The 16,634-nt window shown below is 44.1% G+C and overlaps 1 protein-coding gene and 1 pseudogene across 2 annotated transcripts in view; one reads left to right on the forward strand and one right to left on the reverse strand.

Moving 5' to 3' along the window:
* The window catches only part of AZIN1 (antizyme inhibitor 1), a 30,198-nt gene extending 27,959 nt beyond the window's left edge, over positions 1–2,239 (reverse strand). Inside the window, exon 1 of one of the 2 annotated variants that reach the window (XM_057735746.1) lies at positions 1,879–2,239. The gene's annotated coding sequence lies outside the window, so the exon portion shown is untranslated. The remainder of the gene's footprint in view (positions 1–1,878) is intronic. The other variant, XM_057735745.1, reaches the window with a different exon arrangement.
* A 1,684-nt stretch (positions 2,240–3,923) lies between these two features.
* Positions 3,924–16,359, forward strand: LOC130854301 (60S ribosomal protein L7a-like; annotated as a pseudogene).
* The last annotated feature ends 275 nt before the right edge of the window (positions 16,360–16,634 follow it).

Here is a 16,634-nt window from a genome sequence, read left to right on the forward strand (position 1 = left end):
CTTTTCTTTAAATCTAAAATTATTCCAAAATAAAGTGGTTTAAAAAAAAAAATCAGGCAAGGTATTCATATAATGTACTACTACTCCGCAGTTAAAAGGAACAATTTACTGATGAACAGATGAATATCAAAAACACAAAGTCAGAACAGTGGTTGCCTCTGTGGGTAGTGACGGATGGAGTCTGAAGGGGCAAAAGAGAACTTTCTGCGTTTGATGGCAATGTTCTCATCTTTGATAAAGGTTTGGATTACATAGCTGTATTTCTGTGAAAACTCATCAAACGGTATACTTAAGATTTGTGCATTTTGCTGCTATGAAAATTTTACCCTATTTTTTAAAAAGAATACTTAAACAGTATTAAACTATTCAATGATACGTGCATACTGAAGTTGGAGGGATGAAGTATTCTGGTGTCTCCAACTTACTTTGAAATACCCGGAAAAATAAGATTGATGAATGGGTAGTGGAATGGCAAATAAAGCAAAATGTTAAGTGTTTATTGAACCTAGGTGAGGATACAGTTCCTTCACTCCCTCTGTGTTTGAAAATTTATAAGTTAAATCTGGGTGGCAGGAGGGACGGCACTATTACTTGATTACGGACCTACCACATCACCTATAATCACCAGGAGCCTATTCTTTCCCACTAACTCTTCAGGGCCTACCTGCCTTCATAACCAGCATCTACACTCTCCTATATTTGCAAAAGATATCAAAGGATTGTTACGGCCTAGCCCTGTAATTGTTAGCGGTATTTCTGCCAGGCTCGTCCACATCAACCTTTCCTTGATCACACATCAATTCTCTCCCTTAAGAGTCCTCAGGTTCCCATCCAAGCAGGGGGCTCAACGGTGGAAATACGACAGGACACAAAACATCTTAATGTACCCACGATGCAATCACAAAACCCAGTTAAATCTGCTGAAACATCATGGGGCCGTAAACTGTGTTCCCGACCATTTTGGGTTTCTGAACCAACAGCTTAGCCTGAGAAGCACGCGTTCAGGATATACACTGCGTAAGGGTTAAACCACCACCATTAACCGCCAAATTAGTACTTGAGAAGCCACCCAAGCCTACCGCTCTCCCTCTCTCTGCCCTGGAACCGCGGCGCGGCCAGGAACACGAAGCCATGGTGACTAATCCTCGGGCTCCGAGAGGCGGCTGGGGTGAGTGAAGGCGACTCGGCCCAATCAGGAGCGCCGCGGGGGGCGGAGCAGCAGCCCCGAGGCTTCCAGAAGGGGCCAAAGGCCTCTCGCCTGCTACCTGACACCGGGGCTTCCCCGCCGCCGGGCCCCTTGCGGCGTCAACTTTCCTCCAGCAGAGGGGGGTCGCGCTCCCCGCGCCCGCGCGCGCCCGTCCTCCTCCGGCAGCTGTCACAGGAGGCCGGCGCCGGGCCCGCCCCGCTCCATTCATAACCTCAGGCCGCGGCGGTCGCAACCGGTCGCGCCGCCCGCCGGGCCCCCGGAGGCGAAGGCGCGGCGCCGCTCGGGGTCTGGCGGCGGGACAGAGGCCCCCTCAGGGCTGCGCGCCGGCCCCCTCCCCGGAAACAGCAATGCACCACGGGAGCGGGGTGGCGGCCGCCCGCAGGCGACGCCGACCCCCGGCGGCGAGACCCCCCGCGCGCGCCCCCACACGCACACGCCCCCTCGCCCCGGCCGCGGCGGCTCGGGCTCGGCCCGGAGGCCGCCCGCCGCGCCGCCGCGGAGGCACCGGCCGCCGCCGCACACGCCGCCATCCGCCATGTTCGAGGCGGCCGGCCGCGGGGCGCCGCGGGGACGTCGGCCCGGCAGCGGGGGCCCAGCCAGAGGCACCCGGCGGCTCCCCGAGGCCGGCCCCGCGCCCCGGCCCCGCCCGCGCCCCTGGGGTCGGTACTCACGTGAGATAACGGCCCAAAGAGTCGGGTAAAGCGTCTTCTCTTTTTCGGCGGAATTTTTAAAGAGGGATGTGGTTACCTTGAGCAGAAATACCCAAGGCGGCCTGGGCCATAGGCTGCGGGGACGACGTGGGGGGAAAAGCGCGGCACCGACACCAGCTGTGTAGCAGCGGCGGCGGCGGCCGAAGGAGAGAAATACAACAACGGCGCGGGCAGGAGAAGAAAGGCGAGGGCTGGGTGCGGAGAGGATTCAGCCTCGTCACACTGCAGAGCACAAGAGCGAGAAAGGATGAGAAGAGGCAGAGAAGGCGGAAAGAACGAAACACCGCAGCCTAGCGAAGAGCCAGAGAGTGTGGGAAGGCGGCGCCGGCGACGCCCGTATTTATAGTGAGGGGGCGGGGCCTCGTGACGTCACGGCCGGCCTGGCCGCCGCGCGAGCCGGCCGCAGCGGGCCCGCTGCCAGGAGAGGAGGGAGCGTGCGGAAGAGAAAGGGGGACGGCGCGGAGGGAGCCCGAGGGGGCGGGGCGGGGCGACCCCGCGGTGCAGGTGCCGGTCGCCCGGTCGCCCGGCCGCTTCCTGCCCTCGGCAGCTTCCCTGCGGGTGGAGGGCCCGCCGCGCGGACGTGGGCGGGCGCGGAGAAGGGAGGTGTCTCGGACTGAGCGCTGCATCTCCCGCGCCCCCGCCGCTTGGGCGCCTGCGCTCACGCCCGAGGCGGGCCCGGGCCCTTTAGGAGCTGGGCCCTGCGGCCGCGGCGCCCAGCGCAGTTTGGGACCTTAGGCTGCGCGACGCGTGCACTGCCTGCAGAAGGTGAAAAGGAGACCTGTGCCGCCCACCCTCGGAGCCTCCCCCCTCGAGAGTGCTCCGCTTTGGGAGGGCTCCGTAGACTACGCCCGGGGACTACCCTCCCAGGGTGAAGCTCCAGCTCCCGTGGGATGCAGCGCTCCTTTTTGGAAGCGCGTTCCTAATGGCCAGGACGGCTTGGCCCAGTGTTCGGCTGGTTGCAGACGCTCGTGACCGCGTGGAAATGTCCCCAGTGCTCGCACGTTGCAGTGTGGTGCAGTAGGAATTTGTTTTAAAGGAGTGTGGCATTTATGTCTTCCTTTTTAAAAGGGTTGGTGCAGTCAGACCCAGTCCTTGTTAGTGAAGGACCATTGTGGGAGAGGGCATTACCGATGTTACGAGGGCACATTGCTTTAACCCCCGAAGTCTCGTTGCGCTTTCATTTTAATTTTGCTACTCCGTAACAAAGTTATTTTTACTGGCGAACCTAGGACGACCTACATAGCTTTTAGTTTATTCTCATCTTTTTAAAATGCCTTCGCGCTACTCATCAGAGACTGAGTCCTCCCGTGCTAACGCCTTGCAACTCAGACTCAATGAAATATGTGCTGACACACCCCTCCAAAATCTTTGCGTTAAAGACCCAGACTTTTTTCCTCTGGTACTTCCCGACTGTCTGTTTACTTTGTGAGCAGCAATGTGGTTGATTACTAAATCATGAGATAAGAAAGGAAGAGAGAGCACATTCCTGAGTGGAAAGGTGGCAATGCTGAAATGTAGGCTCTGGGGTGAAAGTATTAGGTAGAAATCAGGAGCTGTGGACTCTATTCCTGATTTCACATTTCCATATTTCACTCTACTGCCTCTTGATTTTCTCTTTCATTCCTTAAAAAAATTTTTTCGCTTGAGAACATTTATAAGCACTTTACTAGACCCCCTGGTGAAGGGAGGAAGGCTAGAAATGAATACCCCTCTTAAAATCTTGCTTACAGTCTAGCAAGGGAAATAAAACAACTACGCAAAATAACTAAATTGTTGACAGATGGATAAAATGTTGCATGGAACCTAGTGTAAGTGGGAAATGACTGCAGCTTAGTGAGAGGCTGCTGGGGAAAGGTAGAGAGAGATTTTGAGAGCAGACATTCTAGACATGGGAAATAAGTGATTTTGAGAGCAGATATTCCAGGCAAGGGAACTACATGAGAGAAGGCACAGAAATGGGCCAGTTCAGAGGACTGTGAGTGAGCTTTCTGGCTCCAACATAGGTCATGGTTGCAGATGAGATTGAAAAGGTGGGTTAGTGTGAGGTCAAAAAGGAATAAGACCCTGGACTTCATTCTGAAACCATTTAATCAGGGACCTGATATACTCAAAGATATCTTAAAAAGATTACTCTGGCATCAATGGGCTTGAAAATAGAAAGTTTGAGAGAGGGAAATAGTGAAGGAGACTCTTATAGCAGTTAGGAAGAGTACCAGGAGATTCAGAATAGCTGGGAGGGAAAAGGCAAAGAAAGACGAGAGGTAATCTTGAATATCAAGGGAAATAAGTTGTCAAATGATTTGGGGATATGGAACTATTCAAAAGGGAGAATTCTGGAATCATGAACAGAGATGGAAATAGAATGACCTAATTCGGAGGGAAGACTATGAGCCTTCCTTGAGCAGAGTTTGAGCTGTTGATGAGATATCCATGTAAAAATGGTCCAAAAGCCCCAGGAAATAGGGAGATCTGGAACCCTTTTGGCTGTGAATTTGGGGGCCTCTCCTACAGACATGATAATTAAGGAACTATTTAGGTCTACAGGAAAGGGGATACAAGCACAGGACTTAGAGAAATGCCAGAGAGAAGACAGGCCAGAAAGAGGACCAGCTGGAGGAGAATCACAGTAGTACGAGGTCAAGCCATTCAGAGAGGGTGTTCCAAGATGGAATGAGTGATCAGGATGTCGTATTCCTGAAACAGGCTGAAAGGGGGTCTGATTTGGGAAAATGGTAAGTCATTGGTAAACTCCAAACTCATGTTAAGAAGTTTGGATTTTTAATGCCAAAACGTTTCAGTCATGGGAATGATTTGAATTTTAGAAAAGGGGAGAGTGTAGGGGTGGGAAGAAAAAGGACTATACATGTGTGGCAGAGAGAACACTTGGAAAGCTATTATAAGGATCCAGTAAGGAGAATGATAAGAACCTGAAAAGAAGTTATGTGTGGGGACTTCCCTGGTGGTGCAGTGGTTAAGAATCTGCCTGCCAGTGCAGGGGACAGAGATTCAAGCCCTGGTGGGAAGATCCCACATCCCTCAGAGCACCTAAGCCTGTGCGCCACAACTACTGAGGCCGCACACCCAGAGCCCATGCTCCATAACAAGAGAAGCCACCACAGTAAGTCCACACACCACAATGAAGAGTAGACCCAGCTCGCTGCAACTAGAGAAAGCCGTGCGCAGCAACAACACAGCCAAAAATAAATAAATTAATTTTAAAAAAAAGTTATGCGTGACCTTTAACTGAATTTCGGTGGAGTGGGAGGCACAGACACATGGCATGGGTTCAAGTGGGTAGCAGCTGAAATGAAGTCAGTGAGTGTTGTCCACTCTTTCAACTGCATTAGACCCTAATCCAACATCATTTATACAATGAAGCAGCTCAACAACTTGTTATTCAAACTATGTGCCCTCATGATTAGTATTTATGTATCCAAATCTAAATAATGCTAGCTTTTAATGAATACAATAGAGCCTTAAAAACTGTACTTCAATGAACTAGACAACATAGTATGTAACTTTAATAGAATGATAGCTGCCTAATGAGAACAACATATTTAATTGTGTTTTGGATTTGCGGTTTGGGGGTTTTTGCCAAGTCAGGTTACTCATACACAAAAACACAGGTAGTGCCAGAGAAAGTATTATCATTAAATAAAGAGCCTTAAGATAAAATGATATACCATTCACACTTAGATCATCCTGGTCTATTGATTCAAACTTGTTTGCCTTTGTGCCAATAGATATAAAAGACTGAATTAATTAGATTGTTGATAAAGACAAGTCACTCAAAAAGCAATAGGTAAACCCAAAATTACCAGTCTGTAATAGAAATATCTTGTAGTCACCTATGTAAATGTGACAAAATAAAGGGTCCAATGGTAATTGAGAGTGAAAATCCTAATTTAATGGGAATATTTAAAGAGTGCTTAATAAGAATTTCTATTGCTAAGGTACATTCTTAGTGTGTGTCTCATTATGTAGAAAACCAAAATATATAGATTTTGAGTAGTTAAAACATTCAAACTTTAGTATGTTATGATATTTCAGTTGTCCACATCTTTTTGTGCACTGATCATCTTCGAAAAAGCTAACTCGCTTATCAAGAATCTAGTACTATGACTTTTACGGGACAGGTAAATTGAGTAATTACTCATTTACTTGCTTTTTATTTTTTTTAATTTTTAATTTATTTATTTTATAAATTTATTTATTCATTTATTTATTGGCTGCATTGGGTCTTCGTTGCTGTGCACAGGCTTCCTCTAGTTGCGGCGAACGCGGGCTACTCTTTGTAGCGGTGCTCAGGCTTCTTATTATGGTGGCTTCTCGTTGCAGAGCATGGGCTCTAGGCACACAGGCTTCAGTAGTTGCAGCACGTGGGCTCAGTAGTTGTGGCACGCAGGCTCTAGAGCACAGGCTCAGTAATTGTGGCTATAGGCTAAGTTGCTCCAAGGCATGTGGGATCTTCCTGGACCAGGGATGGAACTCGTGTCCCCTGGATTGGCAGGCAGATTCTTAACCACTGCGCCACCAGAGAAGTCCCCATTTGCTTGCTTTTTAAATTACTTTGCTGAGCACAGAGCTGAGCACACAGTTCTCTCTTTGAACAGAATTAATATAAGTTACTATCCTTTATTTGCTAAGAATCCGTTGTTATAATCTTTTAGAGTTGTAACCCTTTACCTAGGTTGATTTTCACCTCAGGTGAGGAATCACTTAATTTGGAAGGAGACTTTTTATTGTCATATTTAATTTTTTTTTCTCACAAAATGTGGGGATCAGGTCAGCAGGATTATGCCTCATTCCAGTCCAGGTGCCCTGCACCCCAGCACTGATTTGAAGTCACTCATGTCTGTCACCCATATCTCTGTCCACAGGACAATTTGAACTATAGAATGGTATGCCTGGCAAGCAAAGGGTGATAGAACCCAGATACAAACCCAGTTTGAGGGAAGAGAATTTTTTTTGTTTTCATTGCAGTGGCTGTGTGTGTCATTAGGTATGGGCCAGCGTATCTCCCAAGTGATTTGGATGGTTTCTAAGATAAGCAAGTCATAAGCAATACACTGATGTCTTGTATTACTTCAAGAAATAACAAATTACTCGCTGTTCATTTAAGAGGACTGTTTTGAACCCTATGTAAAAGGGCAAAGCAATAATCCTGTTTTACAAATTAAATGTAACATACAGGAATTCCCTGGCGGTCCAGTGGTTAGGACTCTGCACTTCCACTGCAGGGGGCACGAACCCTGGTCAGGGAACTAAGATCCCGCATTCCACATGGTGCAGCCAATAAATAAATAAATTTTTTAAAAATGTAACATACATGACTGGAATAATTAATGGACATGACCCATGAGTTTGCTTCCTCATATCTTTCTCTAATCCTTGGAAGTTAGGAAATCCTTGGAAAAGTAATCTCATTTTCACTTTGCTTATTATTATCTAAGTGTTTTGTTTGTTGGGGAATACATAGCAAGATAGGCTTGTACCTCTCTGTCTCAAGACAACTGCCTGGCAGACATCCTAGACTTTTTGGTTCCGGGCATATAGAAAATAGGAGCTCTGAAATCTATTCTTGTCCAGTTTGAATTATGATTTACTCTATTTTTTAAAATAAATAACCTAGCCTAGGCGCTGTCACATGAGCACCTAAATGATTGTCAATAACCATAACTGCGGGCTACATTTTATTTAATGAGAATTTTTTGTTACTTTGTCATTTAATTTGAAGTTTTGCAAGTTCTGTTATAAATCTAAATTTGCTTTACCTAGTATTAACTAAAAGGAGAAAAGCCCATGCAGTAAAGACAATAAAAGATTAGTTCCTTTTTTACTAAAATAGGGAGAAGAAACATAAATGACTTGTTTCACAAAAATATTATTTTTGTGTCATTCAACCATCTGTAACAACAGTAGTTTGAGAACCTTCATTTCATCTTGGCCCTATTTGGCTAGGTCATTTAATTCTAAGCCACCTCCATTGCTTTTATTTACTTACTTATTTATTTATTTATTTATTTATTTATTTATTTAATTTTTTTGCCTCACAGCATGCAGGATCTTCTTAATTCGCTGACCCGTGACCCCTGCAGTGGAAGCACAGAGCCCTAACCACTGGACCACCAGAGAATCCCTCTCCATTGTTCTTAGAAAATGTATTCCTCATTCCTTTGGGAGACTTTCTCCCCTGCCATACCCTGAGTTCTGCTGGGAGCTGCCACCTTCTCAACCCTCTGGCTTCCCGGGACACAGTAATGGGTTTAAGGGTTGACAGCTTCTCGCCCTAGCTTGAGGGCAGAGACAGCTCCACGACAATTGGTACATATTTGATTCAGACCTTGGTTGGAGGGAGGAGGAATGGACAAGGGAATCATTTCTTCTATGGCTAAATTCACGACAATATGAGCCAGGAGCTGCTGGGATAAGGGTCCCAAGAGAAAGCTATGTGAGAAAATGAAGCCACTACGCATCATGAAGAAGGGATAGTCAGCATTCTAGTTTTTCCCATTTTTCTTGCTCTTCAGTTATACCAACAGAAAAATTTGTTTTTCTTACTTAAGTTAGTTCCAACTAGCTTTCTGCTACTTGCAACCAAGAATCCAGGCCTCCACAAGAGAGTGAAAGGAAAAGATCTTCATTTAGGTTCAAAAAATCAATTGCACGGGAATTCCCTGGCAGTCTAGTGGTTAGGAGTCAGCACCTTCACTGCCACGGCCCGGGTTCAATCCCTGGTTGGGGAACTAAGATCCCACAAGCCTTGTGGCACGGCCAAAAAAAAAAAAAAGTCAATTGCATAAGTACAAGACAGGAGAGACCTGATTATTCATTATCTAAATAGTACCTAGAGAAGGTAGTTGACCACAAGCTTGCCATGAACCAATAAGGCATGTGTGGAATTGCTAAAAACCAAAAAAACCACAAAAAAACAAAACAAAAACAACTTGAATGCAATCATCTTGGGCATCCAAAAATTAATGTATTAACAGAAGTACAGGTCAGAAAGGAAGTAGTAGTTTGGTTTACTGTTTTGGTCAGAAACCAACTGTAGCTGTTCTGTTTGGGGGGAAAGTTTTATTGTCGTAAAGTTCTAGGTAGCACATTGTACAGGAGAATGAAAACTAGGTAGTTTGGAGGAGGATAGCTATAGAGGTGAGGTGGTCTAGAAAACAACATATTATTAGGAGTGAGAAAAATGTTCAAGATAAATCAGGAGAGAAAACCACACAAGGAAACTGAAAAAAAGGTAAAAGCAAAAGTTATGATTTTTTATACACCAAGTGGCAGGCACTAATGCTAAAGCCCCTTATATCATTATTTAATGCTTCAATAAGCTTGTCAGGTAGGTCTTACTATGCCCATTTTACAAATGAAAAAACAGAAGTACAGTGAGATTATGTGACTTGCTCAAGATCACCCAATTAAAAAAAAGAACAGGTCCAGATTCATGTCTAAAGATGTCTAATGCCCAAGACCTAGCTTCGGGCCACTCAACCATATTGCCTTTTTGGACTTGTCTGTAGACTATGTCAAGCTCTACAAGTGGACAAGAGAAACTACAGTGTCAGTCCAGACAGCAGAGCTAGGACCAGTGTGTTCCCTTGGCTAGATGTGCTATCTCCTTCCTCCCCTTGAGTTTCCATGAGACGTGTTGTGCCTTTCTATGGCCCCTTTAATTTCTTGTCTTATGTTATTGTAATTATTGTCTGAACTTTGTGAACAGGGTATTAAGCTTCTTTATGGCAAGGATTTTATTCTTATTTTTTTAATCTGATAGAACACAGTGCCTTGCACATAGGCGTCTGATTACTTCCTAACAGCATAGTAATGGCAATGCCCTAGGATGTCTCCTGGAGCAGAAAACTATCAATATCTTGTCACTGGACTCACTGAGATATACAGAGGGGATTTCTACCCTGGGGGGATGTTGGAGAAGAGAGACCCCTTAGACACTTTCCTTACTTAATCTGAAGGTAAAGGTGAAACATATTCATTACTACTCAATTATTTTTTAAAAAACCAGCAAAATTTAGCATTATTTTAACTTTAAATATGATGATTGCATATTGACATATAAATAAGTTCTGTTTCTTTAAAATGCTTTTTTTATTCATACTAAAATTAGGATGCATTTTATCTGTGATTAGCCATTATTGATTTCTCCTCTTCCCCAAAGAAATCAATAGCCTACCAAAAAAATAAATGACAGAAAGAAAGAAAATGCCTGTGTCTAATTTGAGAGAACTGAATAGTGTTTGTTTTCTTTTAATTTTAAATGGTAGTCATAAAAGTGGAGATAAACTGTCCAAGAAAAGCTGGGTTGTTTTATGTTTACTTGTGTGCCTAATTACCAAGAAAAGAGAGTTTGCTTTTCAAAGAAAGTGAAGGAATAGAAAATGAGGGACAGTATAATAGTGTAACATCAAGAATGCTTTAAAAAAAAACACACAAAATAGTCTCAGTCATTGTTCTTTGTACACAAAAACAGTGGTGCTTAACAGTGTATTTGATTCCCAAGTTAAATTTCCAGCTGCCAGCAGCAGCCCTTGAGTGGGAGATGATTTAACACAGAGGCTCTGTGTTGTGGCACGCCTCTTACTTCCCAGGCACCATACCCACTGGCAGCAGAGTTACATGACTATCAAGCACTGGGATCCACCATTTGGTTGCTAATACCACAGTAAAATGATGAACCAACTCTTTTAGTTGTTGGAGAACAGTGGTCAGAGACTCAAAATCAATATTCTTTTTTTTTTTTTTTTTTTTTTTTATTGGCACACGGGCTTAGTTGCTCCGCTGCATGTGGGATCTTCCTGGAGCAGGGATTGAACCCGTGTCCCCTGCATTGGCAAGCGGATTCTTAACCACTGCGCCACCTAGGAAGCCCCTCAATATTCTTCCAATATGATGAGCCGGTGTTGCTCAGGACCTCCCATCATTGCTTGCTCTTCCCTCTGGTTGCTTAGATCTGGGGGAAGTCAGATTAGACCGAGCCAAAGCCCGAGTGATCAGACAGCCCTAAAGAGTAATCCAGACTTGCAGGGAAGAAGTGAGTCTACCCATTCTACAGTGATAGCCGTAGTCACAAGGAGAGAAGCCCTTAGAAAAGCTACTTAACGTTCTGTCATTTTTGCTGCTTTGGGAAACTGCCAAACCAGCTTACTTGAAGTTCAGCCATACGCATAACCCTAGGTATCCAGAATACTGAATGTACAGGTGAAGAAAGCAAGAAGGTAGCAGAATGTGTGTCAACCATGGGAGCCTGCAAAACTCACAGAATTCGTAAAATCAACAATGAAAAGTAAAAGTAGAATTTCAGCTCTGTTGTAATAGAGTAATAGCATTGAAAATGGGAGAATAGCCTTTGTGTTTTTCCTAAGTGCATTCTAAATTGTAATCTTAAAGAAGTTTCTGAATTATTCCATGCAAGTTTTTAGTTGATCAGTGTGCTCATAAAAATATTTTTAGAAAACATATGAAACTTAGGAGTGCTAGTTTAGTAAAATGGCTATCAAGGTCTGGTCGACTGAGTTAAACTATTAGAATTTCTAAAGATATGTTTGAAATCAAATGATAAAATCCTGTGAATTGCTCAATGTTTTACATTTTGATTAGACTGGAGATTTTTCAAATTAGGAAATATTTTCTTCTTGCCTGCCATATTTCCACTCAGCTTTAAAATCAGTACATAAGAACTCCACAGTCCAAATTATAATCATTGGATAAACTTTTTACTTGGCCACCTTGTCTCCTGATAAACTCCTGTTTATCCTTTCAGAATGAGTGCAAGCATAATTTCCTCTCTTGAAATTTCTAAGATTTTTCCCTCCAGGTAAAACTGTCTTTTTTTGTGTCCCATGTGTGCCTGTGCCCACCTCAGTGGATTCAATATTTATTGAATTGCCAATTTAGGTGAACTAGCTACAAAAGTAAAGAAATGAGTATGAGTGTCTAAGAATATAACTGTTAGATGTTATGGCAGGCACTCGCTAAAATGGCCTTCAGTAATCCTGCCTCCTGGTATCCACACCCTTAAATAACCCTTTCCTCTTGACTTGTTTCTAATGAATAGAATTTGGCAGTGATGAGATGTCACCTCTGAGATTCGGTTGTAAGAGACCAGGGCCCTCTCTCATTCGCTCACATTCAGAGAGAAGCCCACTGCCATGTTGTAAGTGCCCCTGTGGAGAAGCCTACATGGTAAGATAGTAATGTCTCCAGCCAACAACCAAGGACCAGAGGCCATGTGAGTGAGCTTGGAAGCAGATTCTCCACCCACACCCCACCCTAACCCCAGCAAGGCTTGATATGACTGCAGTCCGAGACCCAAGGGAAGTCAATAAATTGTCAAGTTCCTGTAGCTGACAAATAGCAAAGCCAAAATTCCTGTCTCTTTTCTGCTTCTTGATTCAATTCTCTGCTGTCTCCTCCTATGTCTTTAGTCTTCTCCTCTTCTCACTCTTTCCTCCCCCTTGGATAATTCATCCATTCCTATAGAATAATTTGACAAGACTACTCCTATGACTCCAAAATTGGTATCACTAGTTTTGATCTGTCATTAAAGTACAGCTCTGAATGGCCAACTGCCTCTAGGACATCTCTTCTAGGATGTCCTGTATTATCTCAAACTCAAGATTTCTTTGTCTGTAGACTATGATACTAAGTTGCTCCACATGGTTGGATGCAAAGTCTCACTTAGCTGTAAGAATCAAATGAATGTAGGTCCCAAACTAAAGTCATCACTATATATTCCTTCCCCCCAAACTGATCCTCTTCCCCTGCCTGTGCTTGGTGTAACTCTCAGCCAAGTTCAAATTTTTGAAAAATTTCAATCCCTTCTTTTCTCTATTCCTCACATATATAAACCAAGTTCCATTTTTTTTATTTTATTTATTTATTTTTTAAGAACTTTTATTGAGATACAGTTAACCTACAATAAACTGCATATATTTAGAGTGTACAATTTGGTATTCCAATCTCCCAATTCATTCCCCCCCAACCCTCCCCGCTTTCCCCACTTGGTGTCCACATGCTTGTTCTCTACGTCTGTGTCTCTAATCTGCCTTGCAAACCTAAACCAAGTTTCATTTGTTTTTATTTTGAAATTATGGTTTTTTCTCCTTCCTAGTCCAGTCCTACACCACATCATGTTTGGATAGTTGCAAAGTCTGTGGCAAGCCCAATTTTTCCTGCCTGCATCCACTTCGCGTGGGTATTTTCCATACTAATCCTCCCTAAATGCTGTTTTCATGTCCTTCCACTGGTAAAAACCCATAATGAAACTTTGGTTCTTACAAATCATGTCTTGATGCCTCTGCTGGCTTATAAGGCTCTCCAGAACCCAGGCCCACCCTTGGGAGCCAGCCTTCTAAAGACCTGTACGAACCTTCAGCTTTGGTTTGTCTGGTTTGCTCGTGGGCCCTAAGGTTATCCATGCTCGTGTCTTCCTCTGGGACTCTGTATTACTGTTTTATTGTCTACCCAAATTCTCCTGGCCGTAGCATCCCAGCTGAAGTCCAATATCCTGTTTAGGTCCCAGGAGACCTATTCCACTGTTGCTAAACTTGACATCGCAGGTCTTTCTGGGCCTTCACAGCCACTATGAGTCACTGAACCACCTATTCCCATACCATATAAGTGCCAAATGTAAATGCCTCTGGTCATCCTGTCCCCAGGCTGCCTTGTGCCTTCCCACACTCATTCCCTAGCTGCTCCTTTCCTTCTCACACTTTTCTGTTTTCTCTAGAACCCCCATTTCACAGTGAATAAATCCTTCCACATCCCCAGTCTGTCTCCCATTCCTTGCCTTAACTGACACCTGGCTATTATATAAGAACATAGCTTCCCTTGCCTCAGTCCCCAACTGAGGGGTGTTTACTCTACCAAGCCTCATGTGCTACAGGGTTGGGAGGCAGGATTGGCCATTTCCCAGCTCGACAACACTATTCTGAAAATAAATAAGAGATTAACCCAGTTGGCCTTTGCACCCTGTAGATGCATATATCATCTGACACCTTCCTGACACTCCCACAATGACTTTTTTAAAAGAAGGCACTTAGGTCATTGTCTTCTTTTCCTAAATTAAAATTCCTATATTATAGCTTTAAGACAACTTTCATTACTCTTTCTCCTTAGAAAGGTACTATAATAATAAAATTTCCCAATAGTCCCAGCTATCCCCACCCCACTCCAGCGATGGCCACCATTCCTAGCTGGACATGTATCTTTCTGAAGTTGCAGTCTTGAATCTCCTTGTGAAGTCAGTGTCTTTGTAGCTAAGCTCTGGATCACCTTAGCCATTTTTACTGCTCAACTCCAGGGTCTGTCACCTGTACTAAACTATTCAGTATTGGGGTCTTCAATCCCAACTTTCCTTCCTCTGATCACAACCTCCTTTACCTTCTAGCTGCCTCATGCCACCCCCATACCTGCTCTTCAGGTATAATTGCCCAATTTTTTTTCAAAATCGAGCTGAAATTCACATAACATATAATTAACCACTTTAAAGTGTAAATTCTGTGACATTTAGCACTTTCAAAATGCTGTGTGACTACTACCCAATCTGCAGATTCAAATGTAATTGCTATCAAACTTTCAATGGGTTTTTTTGCAGAAACAGAAAAACCCATCTTAAAATTCATATGGAATCTCAAGAGAATAGCCAAAACAACCTTGAAAAAGAACAAAATTGGAAGACTCACACTTCTTGATTTCAAAACTTACTGCAAAGCTGTAGTAATCAAAACAATGTGGTACTGGCATAGGACAAACATATAGACCAATGGATGTGAACAGAGAGCCCAGAAATAAACCCTGAATATATGTTCAAATGATTTTTAACAAAGGTGCTGAGACCACTCAATGAGGAAACGACAGTCTTTTTAACAAACAGTGCTGGAAAAACTGTATATCCACATGTGAAAGAATAACGTTGGACCTTACTTTACATCATATACAAAAATCAGCTCAGGCTCTCTCCACCAGCCATTCAAGATGCAAAGGGAAAGAAGGCCCAGGGAAAGAAGATGGCCCCAGCTGCTGCTGTCGTAAAGAAGCAGGAGGCAAAGAAGATGATCAATCCCCTGTTTGAAAAACGGCCCAAGAATTTTGGCATTCGACAGGACCTCCAGCCCAAAAGGGACCTCACCCACTTCATCAAATAGCCCCACTACATCCAGCTGCAGTGACAAATCCTCTATAAGCAGCTGAAAGTACGTCCTGTGATTAACCAATTCACCCAGGCCTTGGACTGCCAAACAGCTACTCAAGTGCTTAAGCTGGCCAACAAGTACAGACCAGAGACAAAGCAAGGCAAGAAGCAGAGGTTGCTGGCCTGAGCAGAGAAGAAAGCTGTGGGCAAAGGGGCTGTCCCACCAAGAGGCCACTTGTCCTTTGAGCAGGAGTTAATACTGTGCTCACTTTGGTGGAGAACAAGAAGGCTCAGCTGGTGGTGACTGCACATGACATGGATTCCACTGAGCTGGCGGTCTTCCTGCCTGCCCTGTAAGATGGGGTTCCCTACCACATGATCAAGGCAAAGGCCAGGCTGGGGCATTTGGTCCGCAGGAAGACCTGCACCACCATTGCCTTCACACAAGTCAACTTGGAAGACAAAGACACTCTGGCTAAGCTGGTAGAAGCCATCAAGACCAATTACAGCTACAGGAAGGATGACATCTGCCATCACCAGGGAGGCAACATCCTGGGTCCAAAATCAGTGGCTCACATTGCCAAGTTGGAAAAGGTAAAGGTCAAAGAACTGCCCACCAAACTGGCCAGCTTAGTGTACACTATTGATTTTTCTGTACATAAAAGTTATAAAAATTCTTCTTCGGCCAAAACAAAAAACAAAGAAAAATGAGCTCAAATGAGAATTCCCTGGTGGTCCAATGGTTAGGACTCAGTGTTTTCACTGAGGGGGCCCAGGATCAACCAGTGGTCAGGGAAATAAGATCCCACAAGCCATGCGGTGCAGCCAAATAAAATAAAATGAAATAAAATAAAATAAAATAAAAATGTAGAAAAAGGCATATATAAGCTATGTATTATATGCACACACACAGAGACTGTAAACTTCATGAGATTTGGGGCTGTGTCTGGCCCCAAAGATTTTTTCCCACAGGTTTGGAACATAGTCTTGTCCCATAGGAAGTTTTCAATATATATATTTTAATTAAATGAATGAAGGCGATAGAAAGAATACTCTATTTGATTCTTCCATTAACACCAGCACTTTTTTTCTAAAATTCAGAGGCAATCGTGCCATTCTTTGCTCAGAATTCTTTGCATGAGTTCCCTCCCTGTGCCTCTAGAGTCGAGTGTGGACTCATTACACGGTGGGCGACCTCCCTCCACCTGTTCTCTGCCATCCTCCTCACCTCATCCTCAGCACAGAACAATGAGGAAACGGCTTTGGCCTTTGTGCACCTGGTAAAATAGGGGCAACAGACACCATCTCAAGGATTGCTGAAAGGATTAAATGAGATGACATCTGAAAATGCCCAGCACACACCTGAGACCAGTCCATTCATGCTGGTTTCTTTTTCTCCCTCCTGCACCCTGCTCTTCAGCCATGTTGTAGTTTTTGCCTTCTCAGAGCATACATGTAGTTTCACTCCTCCAATTTTTTGTTCATCATTTTTCCACTGCTTCACATGTGTCCTCCTGGTCACTCTATGAAAATTTAATGAACACTTCAAGACATATCTCAAAGT

Source organism: Hippopotamus amphibius, chromosome 5, assembly GCF_030028045.1.
Source record: "Hippopotamus amphibius kiboko isolate mHipAmp2 chromosome 5, mHipAmp2.hap2, whole genome shotgun sequence".
In the NCBI taxonomy this organism is placed as follows: domain Eukaryota; kingdom Metazoa; phylum Chordata; class Mammalia; order Artiodactyla; family Hippopotamidae; genus Hippopotamus; species Hippopotamus amphibius.